The following is an 11,518-nucleotide window of genomic DNA, read 5'->3' as shown; positions in this document are numbered from 1 at the left end:
ACTCAAATTTGTTACATAGTTTTTAGCTTGGTTGGGTTTTTTTTAATATTCTTTTTATGAGCGTGTGAAGTCCACAGTGTTTTCTCTGTAGCCTTTTGTATATCTTCGTAACATTTCATCCCATTTATTGGATTTGAACTGTTTTACCTTAATTTTAAAATGTTTCCATCACGTGTTGTAAATACAACAATGCAAACAAAATACTAAGGTTGAATAAAACGCTTTGCAGGAACCATGGCAATGTTTGTTCATCATTTTGCTTCAAGAAAGATAAAAAGATAGATGGAAGTAAAATATCCATGTTGAGGATATTTTGTGGGCTGGGTTTGACAGGGGATGTACATACTTTGTCTGGAAATGTTACCTCACTGCAAGAGGCCTCTGCAGCCATTAGTGCAATCATCTAAAGTCAGCTCTACACAAGCCGTGAGGACAGATAGGGTTATCTAAAGCTGAATACCCATGCTGAGTGAAGCCGGGGTAACAAAACACCCAGCCTGGTACCCGGCTTCACTCACTGGCTCTGTTAATTATTCACACCGCCTGTGGGGGCTTGCAGACCTCTTTCGCGCCAACTAGCATGCGTCTGCAGCTATGTTTAATTTACACCTTTCAAGCTGTTTTCCTTTGTGGCCACCACTGGGACAATCTGGCACCCTTTCTGTTTGCTCAGACAAGACAGGCGGGGAGGGGAGATGAGCATTCAAAAAAACCCAGTGGCAGCTTTCATGGTGGCCAGTATTCAGGAGGAAGATATGAGTGTGTCATGATCCTCTCACGGCATTACTCTGTGACCAGGATGCACTTCATTCACAAAAAGAGTAGTAGTGGCTAGTCTTTCTGCCTTTGTCCCTGAGCTCAAATCTTCCTGTGTGGCGTTTCCAGTTATCCAGTTACAGGCTCCTAGCGACCCCTGAGGAAAAAAAATGGGAGGAATGGTAGTGTTTGAACTAAGAGGAAACGTAATTAGTTAAGACCTTCTTCTGTTCTTTCCTTTTCCTTTGATCTAAACACCACACATGAGATATATATCAATGTATTCTGTTTTAGTGCACGAGGGGTGTGTCCGTTTGCCTCGCAATCATGAAATGGGTTTCACATCGTTGTTTTTGTGTACTCCACACTCCACACGCCTATTTAAGTTTTCTGCAGGCACTTTGGTTTCCTCCTACATTCCAAAAACATGCATAATTCAATAGTATTGTGCGAATGTGGTCTAGAACTACCTTTAAATCCATCCAGCAGTTTGATTTAAATCCAGTAGAGGGCAGTGTTATTCCATAACCAACAATGGCTCATCTCTGCACTTCAGTTTTGTGTTTCCACCAACAGCTGAAGGACCTGTTGGACTAAAGCTCCATATCTGTGGAGATGTGATGCAAAGCTCTCGCAACACTGGTTATGTGACACTCTCAAATTTAACACAAGTGGAAAGGGGCCACTGACGCAATTCTGGCCTATTGTGCCAGCCCTTGTTTTTAAATTCCATTAAAAAAAGAAAAATCTGCTGAGATCAAAATCTTCTGGCGCAAACTCAGATGTAACACATGCGCCTTGGTCTGCTCAACACAGCTGAACAGCAAACCAACTTTAAGTGCAAGAATTATTTCAGTTCATTTTTATTGAGGTTCTATGTTTGTTTTGGATTGTCATCACGGCTTTACGGGATACCACACAAGTTCTAAAGTTGTTCTGCTGTCATGTTTCGGTTTGTGACCAACAGGTGGCACTGTGGGGCTTTTCCCTGCAGCTGCACACCTGTTGGTCGTTAGATAATTAGTGGCGTTAAAAGGACTCCCAGCCCGAGCACTCATTGTCGGGTCATTGGTGCTCTTTGCAACTGTCATGTTTGTTTGTTGCTTTTTGCTGCTGTCATGTTTGTTTGTGGCTGTTGGTATGCTACTGTCATGTTTGTTTCAGTCATGTTTTGGTCATGTTTTTGTTGTTGAGACTTTTTAGTTTCTGCCATGGTTTTTGTTTGTTACTTTGGATTCGTTTTGTTTTCATGACTTTGTTTTGGATTTAGTTTTCTGTGTTTTATCAATACACTTCTTCGAATACACCCTGCTCCTCACTCCTGCCTGCTTTTTGGGGTCCACCACCACCACCACACAACGTGACATTTGCATTGGTAATAGATCATATTTGTGTGTGTGTTTGTCTGTGCGTGCGTGTGTGTGTGAGAGCGCGCACATGTGTCAGAGTTTACGGATGGATGAAGTCCTGTCATAGTGTCAAAATGGAGATGGAAGAAGCCTGACAGCAAGACGGAGAGACTGACACCTTTTATATCAAGCAGCTGCATGCAAACTGTGTGTGTGTGTGTGTGTGTGTGTGTGTGTGTGTGTGTGTGTGTGTGTGTGTGTGTGTGTGTGTGTGTGTGTGTGTGTGTGTGTGCGCGCACATGAAAGGGTTAGGAAAAGGGTCTTAGGCTGGAATCAGAAATAAATCATGTCGTTTGGATGTCAACACTTGTCAGTTTGGCTTACCTCTGACTGTAATCTCTAAACTCCAGCGACCACATGTAGACAGTAGTGCAGACACGCGCACACACAGACACACACATCCATACCGCTTTTGAAATGGACAGATGCTTGTGAGTGTCACCCACAAGGAGAGAGTTGGCCAAATGTTCTCTTGGCACAAAAATCATTGAGCCTCTCTGTAATTTACTCTGTGCTCCTCTCCACTCTAAATTAATTTCCCCCGCTCACTTACCCTCCTTTATTTTTCACTCTTCCTTTAATTCCTTCCCACAGTTTCCCACCCGTCGCTTCCTATATTTTCACTTTTGTTCCAAACGTCGCCCGAAGCGGAGCACGCGGGCTCATTCTCCATATCTGTGATAAATGGAGAATTGGATTGGAGAGACTTTTCAAGCCAGATGTTTAATTAAGTGAGTGATTGAAAACAATTCAGAAAATACTGAATAAACACAAAGTCATGCTCAGGGTATCAAAATGTTCTGCTCTTCCAACACAAGCATCAGACACTGCTCTTGGGCTCAATCCAAAAAAACATTGTCGGTGTCAATCAAAATGTAGCGATGTTATCTTTGACTCAGCAGGATTTAAGATGATCTTTTAAATTGAATTACATTTTGCAGCCGCACCTAATAAATTGAAATTTAAATGGTGATCTCTATGGCATCTCTATTTTATTGTGCTTTGTTTATTTAAACTGCACTGGAAATTTCTATGTGGCATGATTTGAATGGTGCGGCCCAACACATCTCAGGTAGCAGCAACAAAGAGGTCAGTGGAGACGTGCGGGCTCAGAAGATAGAGCGATAAAAATCTCACCTCTGCTGGGATTAGGTACTGACCTCATAGGTGTGCTGTTTACTCAAACACATGTAAATGCACACACCCCACCTTCATTTGAGCTCAGTGTCCCATTTGATCTCTGTCACATATATCCCTTTCTTTCATCATGGCTGAGTTTTCAGATTTTTAAGCACAAAGACACCCCAGCTATGATTTGCGCTCAGAAAAAAAACAATGTTTATGTTAAACTTGCTGTGCATTGCATTTCATTTAAAATACGGGACTTGAGACAGGAGTACCCGCTGGTCCAGTGATTTGCGCATCGACCTCACAGTGCAGAGGTACCGGGTCCAATTCCAGCTCCGGCCTCCCTGTGTGGAGTTTGCATGTTCTCCCCGGGCCTGCGTGGGTTTTCTCCGGGTACTCCGGTTTCCTCTCACATTTCAAAAACAAGCATGGCAGGCTAATTGAACCCTCAAAATTGTCCCTGGGTGTGAATGTGAGTGCGGATGGTTGTTCATCTCTGGCTGGCAACCGGTTCAGGGTGTCCCCCGCCTCCTGTCCGAAGACGGCTGGGATAGGCTCCAGCACCCCTTTGTGATGACGAAGCGGTTCAGAAAATGGATGGATGGATGGGTGGACTTGAGACAGGCAGGCCACACAGGGGTGCCTTGAATCAAAATGCTGCCATCACAAACAGTGCAGCTAATTTACGTAACAGTGGGGCAGAAATTCACAACCGCTTGCTCACAAACACGTTTCCAGAAAAAGGGGATGAAGATTTTCTTGGTTGTTTACTTTTGTAAAAGATTGGTGGGCAGGTACTCAAAGAACTATTTGTACGCAAGCCGCTAATTAAATGATTAATTATCATTGCTAAACGTGTAATGTGAAGGTGATTCATGTAGCAGATATAGCATTTCAAAAAACATTAACCACAGATAATAATAGTTAAATGCACTCAAAGTAATTTGAAACCATCTTGGTGAACAACAACAATAGGCACACGTATACCTAGAAAGTCCCACAGGCTATCACAGTGACATCATTGATGATTTCATTCACTTCATTGAGTTGTTTTTCTTTTGCGGCGTGCGGGTGGGGGGCGCACGAAATGACACTTACCGGTACTTTATGTATTTGTAATTGAGTGATTAATTTCCAAGCTGTATTTGTGTTATAATCCAGATAGGACTGACATAGTACAGTATAAATTACAGACTTTTCTTTTGTGTACGTATGACATTCTGTTTTTCGCTGAAACAGCCTGGAAGGTGTTGCTGGTATATGCCAATGTATTCATTGGCTTATGGGGCACAGATGATTGTGCTCCGGGGATGCTGCCTAGCAACAAGTGGCTGTCAAGGTTGACATAGCAATTCTGCTTCAATGGGTTCGTTAGAATGAAAATTGCATTTGTGAAGTAGCAAATGTACGCAAACTGTGTTGGATGTGTGATTCATAACGTCATCGTTATCAGAAAAATTGATATATTTAAAAACAGAACAGGAGAGAGAGAAGGAGTGAGAGAGAGAGAGAGAGAATGCGTCAATGAAGTCCTCATCCACCTTCAATACGACGTATAAACACCCTTGTCAGATATCACATGTGGTTATCTTAAACAGCGGATATCTGCGCGCTTATCTGTGTGCTCGTACACGCACGTTTGAGTCAACACACACACTCTCAGGAGCCCGTCAGCGAGCTCTCCATCTTTGCGAGCGGCAGCCTGCCGCTCTGTGCTTGATGGATGAGTCTCCCTTGAGCAGCTCTGTTAGCGCGCCTCTCTATCGGTCCGCAGCCACGCGGGCCCTCCACATTTGATGAGATCCCAACGGAAGCCAGTTGCTGGCTGTCATCACTCATAAGGCGCGGGCCCGACACGCAGCACGGGCCTCCATTGGAGCGGGAAGCATGCCACGCTGACGGCGCCATTTTACGCATACCGTGCGGATAAATTGCGTACGACTGATATGGGTGGCACGCACGCAGACTATTTTCCGTGATCTTGAAACTCATCCAAGTTTATGTCAAGCTGAATACTCTGATTCATTTCAATGAAGACTATTACAGCACTTGGGACCTCAAAAGCTTTTCTGTCACTTTTACTCCCCCTCTCTGTTTTTCCCGTTTTCCTCCATCTGCCTTTCATCTGCCATCCCCTTCTATTAGTATTTACATGTCAATGATGCCTGCATAAGTGCCTCATCTCTTTTTTGGGTGTCATATTCATGACAGCTCGATGGTGTTGAATCGCGAAAGCTATTTCCCTGGTGACAGTCGGGCCATTTTGCCAGTTACTACACTCTGACGGTCTGGTCAGTGAAGCCAATGCATGCCTGAGAGAGGCTGGAATATTGACTACCGTATTTTCACAACAACATGGCACACCGTATTATATATATTATATGTAAGTAAGCGGGGGATCATATTGTCAGTTATGGGTGCTCTTTCTGTATTTAACACGTACACATACACATTGTATGATCGAACCATGTCATGGTAAAACGTACGCTACCTTAAAAAATACGGTAGCATCCATGGACACTAGCATATGGTTTTAAAAAGGCAGCGGGAGCAAAACTGAGTTCCATAACTGTCAACTTGTTCGTTTTCCCCGTATTTTATGTTTTTATTATCATTTCAAATCATGTACGGTGTATTACAACTTTTATACGGAAATTAAAAAAAAAATTGTGAACCGATCTCACAAAGACCATTTTGGCTCAAATCGTCTCACCTGCTGGTAGCCAACGAAAATGCCGTCGTCGATTGCTAGTATTGTCACGGCAAACCAGCAAAAGTAATCCTCAATCATATATTTTTTTTCATTGGAGGAGGAACGGAGAATCCTCTCCGTTATGTAGAGGATTGATAAAGCATGATGTGCACATGCGCGGTAAGCTGTTGTCAGGCTTTTTGTTGCTTTGTAAAGGGAATCGTAATCATTTATAAGGGCTGCTATTAGCCGAGGTTGGCAGGTATGGAGTTCAGTTGTAAGTTATTGAAGTATTTAACAAAGCGCTCACGCTGTTTTTTTTTTCTTTTTATTATCATCATCACCATCAAATCCTTCAAACTCCTAATTCTCTGTTTCCAAAATGAACAGCTAGGCAAGTTCACCATCAAACACGTCACGTCCTCAGAAATGATGTCGTTTTTTTGCGAAAGCTCAAAAAACAGTGCAAGCAGACCCATTCGCCGAAGAATTTACAATCCATACACAAATTATGGCAGAACTTACCCAGCACTGACTCACAGTCTTCGTAAAGCTGTGTACGCCATTGCTCCCAGCCCGTTCGAAACTTCACTTTGGCCATTTGTGTCCATTACTATTGCAGTCAAGCACAACAACTGACTCCATGCGCTTCGTTGAGCCTATTGATACCGTGCTGGTCCCCTTCTTCTCTACAGTGTGTTTCATCGGATGTCGAAAGTGAGCGGCTTTTACTTGTATTTAAAAATGCAAAGAGGCAGAGCGGCAGAATAAAGGATGAAAATCTCCAAGAAAGCATCTATATTCAATGGAACGCAGAGCATTACACTTTCTGCTGCAGCTTGAACCCTTTCGGTTCCGATAGCCGGAACCTGGCAATCAATACCCATACTCAACTGTACTGACTTTCAGTATTTTGTTCTATTTGTAGTAATAACGGTTAATTGATTAAACATTGAAATAAACATTTTGAAAATGTTCAATTTATCATTTAATTTTCAAAAACGACATTTTTACGAATGAAAAAAATATAGATTTTTAAAAAATAAGCAAAAGAGGTTGGAGTGAAAATAAAGGCATACAATTTTACAATGAATTAAGTATAAAAATTCAGCTATCCATTATATGAAGGGCTTTATCCTCACGAGGGTCGCGGGGGTTGCTAGAGCCTACCCCAGCTGTCTTCGGGCAGTTGGCGGTGGACACCCTGAATCGGTTGCCAGCTAATCGCAGGGCACACACAGACAGACAGCGATCCGCGCTCACATTCACAGCTAGGCAGAAGTTTGGAGTGCCCAATCAACCTACCATGCATGTTTTTTTAAAATCTGGGAGGAGACCAGAGTACCCAGAGAAAACCCACGTGGGTTACCTGGAGCATGTGCATACCCCAAACAGGAAGGCCGGGCCGGGGGGCCTGGGATCAAACTCTGCACTGTGAGGTGGACATGCTAACCACTTGTACATCGTGCCGCCAGAGTGGATCTTTTATAATGTAAATGAATTTGATCATTACAAGATTAAGATATTGTTCTGTACATTGATTGAATAAAAACAGCAATATGCACATCTACAGTCCATCCTCATTTAAAATGGCATTTTTTTGCATCTAGTTAGGTAGTGTACGGTCCTATGTAGTCCTCCAGTGGCACTCAAGAAAAATTGTGGCTCCCCACCGTCATTTAAGTTGCCCATCTCTGACCCAAGACAAGATTCAAATGTGGCACGTCTCAACTGTGAGGCAGATGTGCTAACCACAACATCACTGTTGCTGTAATAATGTATTTTCTGTAGTCATTGAAATCTTTCCGTGTGCGTACGCAAACAAAAACATTCAGCAAAGAATTTTGCCACAGCACTTTAGCTTTGATTGATTGCTTCTAGCTCTCAGCAATGTCAACAATGTCAAAGCTTCCCTACCTTCTGCAAATCACTTCACACACTTGCTTAATGCACAAAACAGACATTTCAGCATGAATTCACATCTCTTCCCACTGAGGGAGAGATAAGACACTCTCAACTGATTAGGCAGTTAATTAAAAAAAAAAAACAGGACTGATTTCTGTTTAATCAGCAGCATAACCCTGACTGGTGCATAATTGCTGATGTGATTCAGGGACTGCAGCTCATACAAAATATCAAGTCCAACAAGCTTGGCCTGAACGGTGGTCAGCAGTACATGTGTGTCAATGAACGGAGGCGCATGCACCCTTCAACTCTCTACGGTAGTTTTTAAGACTTCCGTTGACCGTGAAAGATTTAGTCATACTGGCAGGACAGAAATAAGGCTTGTTTTGATTGAATTATTGATGAAGCCATGTGAATTATTAACACAGCTGATTTCTGGAATAAAGATGCTGTTGACCTAGTGAAGTGAGAGGTGAGAGGAGCAGTCTTTTTTTTCCCCCTTGTCTCCAAATGATGCAAGTTCTTTTTTTTGTGTGAAGCCTGCTGTGAAAAAAGAAAAAGAAAAACAACAACAAAAAAACACTCTTTTCCTCGAGATTTGCATACATCAATGAGACAGCGGAGACGGTGCTGCTTTTATTCTTTAAACAGCCAAACCGTCTCTGACATTGTTGGACCGAAGTAGCAGCCTGTCACACTCTTGATGCTTTTAAGTGTCTTTCAAGTTAATGGAATTTGGCCCTGCAGAATAGGGCTAGTCAGTCCAACTGCCACTATCATGGAGTGCGCAGCACACTGCGTGTTAGTCTTGCAGCTTGTTTGTGTATAATGGAGGTAATGGTTGATTTATTTTGTTTACAGATGCATCCTTTCCACACTGCCTCAGGCATTCACATTGTATCCTCTTTCTCTTAAAGATTCACAAGCCTTCAGATCACTTTTCAATATTTACAACCGCCTGCTTTGTCCCCTCATTTGTGTGCAGCTAGTAAACACACACTTGGGCTTTCAGTGGACTTACCACTCTCAATCCTCGCTTTTCACTTAAGAACGTTCCAGTTCACGAGTGTGCAAATTGTACATTACCCTCAGAGACTTGTGTATTTTCACAAATGCTGAATGTCACAAATTTATGTTACCATAACTAAAATTCTTTAACCAAATCCTCTACGGCAGCAAAAGTGATCTTCAAGTCACATATTAATCATTGGAGTATTAGGGAATATTTGCTAATAAGTCAGATGGTTATAGAGTAAAGCACCAAAATTAAGAGAAAAAAAAAGATATGATTAGAAGATTATGTGAAAAAAAGTCGGATTAAATGTTCAGTGGCAAATTTAAGACGGGGCTATACATGTGCCTTGTTGAATCGGGGGATCTTCATTCCATTATAGTGGATTTCTGCATTTGGAGGATGATTAGCTTAATGTTCAACGTACTCACATCAAACATACTCACAAATAAGTTGAAACGTACTTGAAAATACGTTTGAACGCACTTGTAGGCTAAATGCTACAGATGTAGCAATACCTTCTGAGCATTTGGCCTGCATTAAAGCAATACGTTCAAAAATTAAATATGTAAACATTTGCATGCACTTACCCCGGGGCCATTATGATAAAGTTAACTTACATTTATTTTCTAATTAACCCAATACCAACACATTTGAAAATAAAGTCAGTTAACATTGTTTTTTACTTAAATGAATGGTTTCATTATGGCTGTCGTGCATTATTTATAATTGCCATTTTTTCCCATAATGCACATGCAAGTCAATAACCTGTGGCATTATGACAAAATGCTACATGTGTAGCATTTACCCTACAAGTACGTTTGAACATATTTGCAAATACGTTTGAGCGTACTTGCAAGTACGTTCAAACATGCTTGTAGGCCATCACACATTGAAAGAATAAGATAATATCTTGAAACAAAATAGCTTGCTAGCTAGATAGATCGATAGATCAAGGGGCTGCTTTGAGCTGCTGTGTCCTTCACATAGGTCAAGAGGACGGAGGGATGCAAGGGGAGGTGGGAGGGTGACAGGAGCGGAATAGATAGCATCTGTCTCCTCAAGGGACAGAGGGAAGCAGAGAGGGGATAAAGAGGTAAGCACATTGGTGAAATGAAAAGATAAAGGGATGGAGACGGGAGTTAGTGGTGGAAGTTAGGCCATCGTGTGTGCGTGTGTGGTTTGGCTGACTTGTGGAAAAGGTACAAATTACTTTCTGCGAAGTGATTAGTCTTCTCAAAAAGTAAGTAAGTAGGTGACAAATAAAACAAAACTGAAGATGGGATTGCATTTGTTCACATATCTGTTCCTTTTTTTCCCTCTCTAATTGATGGACGTCAAACACAGTCGCAAAGCTTCTAGCTTCAGGTATTTGGCTGGATTTCACAGCACAGGGCAAATCCTTTGGTTTAGATGGGTGGAATAGATAAAAAAAAGTGTTAAGGGTATAAAGAGATTAGCTCAAATCACTGGAAGCATGTGGCTTTCAGAAACACCAAGTACAATGGAATTGCTGCAGAATTTGGAGTATTGTGCATGATAAACGTGTGTGTGTTTGTGTGTGTGTGTGAGTGTGTGCGCGCACGCGCGTTCATGTGCCAGTGAGTGAATATAGTATGTCTTTAAATGATGAGGTGGAATCCCAGAACAGCAGCTAATAGTTTCCATAGATTTATTGGCACCAGCAGATGCTACATAGTTTTAGACCCATGGGACCCAAACCAATATGTCACCCACTCAACCAACCGACACATGTCACAAGGAACAGTGGTTTTACCTGGAAGGCTGCTCGGATGTACAGCGACACATTTTTTTGGGAAGGGCAGGATGTCATTTATATTAAAAAATGTCTCTGTCTGTCCATCCATCCATCCATCCATCGATCCATGATTTATAAATTCCCATCTTGTATTTACTGATAAACTTCCATCATTTAGAGGTAAAGGTGTCATTATTTTCTGGGTGTTGGAGTGGTTTATAACTGTTATTATGAGCAGGTTAGGGAGAGCTGAATATTGTGGTAACCTTATTTATCTACATGAGAGAGGAGGTAAACAGTTTGGAAATGCCGCAAGCGAGTATATACTTACCTGTGTTTTCACAAGCAGCTAACTGAGCGAAAGTAGGAGTGCTAATCAATAGCCGACGAGGAAGCCAACAAGCCATTATGTCTGACATGCACAAAAGATAAAAAAATAAAAAATAATTTAAAAAATGCATGAAACAGAAGACACAGAACATACAATACACTCATCTGGCATCTTCACCACTTCAGTGATCGTGGAGAGTGAATGTTTCTTTCTCACGGGATTTGTCACCTATTAACTACGGTGCCCCTTACAAATACGTGAGGAAATTTTGGTAGAGACTTGTATTCATAATGGCTACGGCTACCCAAACTGGAAAATATCTTATTTGTTTGGCACATATTGGTGCATAATAGATGGTTTCTGAAACTCTTAGGGTAAATAAATTCATAAATAGTATAGAATAGATGTATTAATTTGACCATGATTTGACGGACTGATGATGACAGATGGGTGCCCAGGCCGCTGATGGATGACAAATGACGGACGTGCAAAATTTGGTAAATCGCCAAAATCCGGTAAAATATTT

At 41.8% G+C, this 11,518-nt stretch overlaps 1 protein-coding gene across 1 annotated transcript in view; it reads left to right on the top strand.

The window, feature by feature from the left end:
- Nucleotides 1–11,518, top strand: part of mettl14 (methyltransferase 14, N6-adenosine-methyltransferase subun) — a 178,769-nt gene that overhangs the window by 13,367 nt on the left and 153,884 nt on the right. The window lies entirely within an intron of this gene.

This window comes from Hippocampus zosterae, chromosome 13 (genome assembly GCF_025434085.1).
Source record: "Hippocampus zosterae strain Florida chromosome 13, ASM2543408v3, whole genome shotgun sequence".
Classification (NCBI taxonomy): domain Eukaryota; kingdom Metazoa; phylum Chordata; class Actinopteri; order Syngnathiformes; family Syngnathidae; genus Hippocampus; species Hippocampus zosterae.
This window is presented reverse-complemented; position numbering and strand designations above follow the sequence as displayed.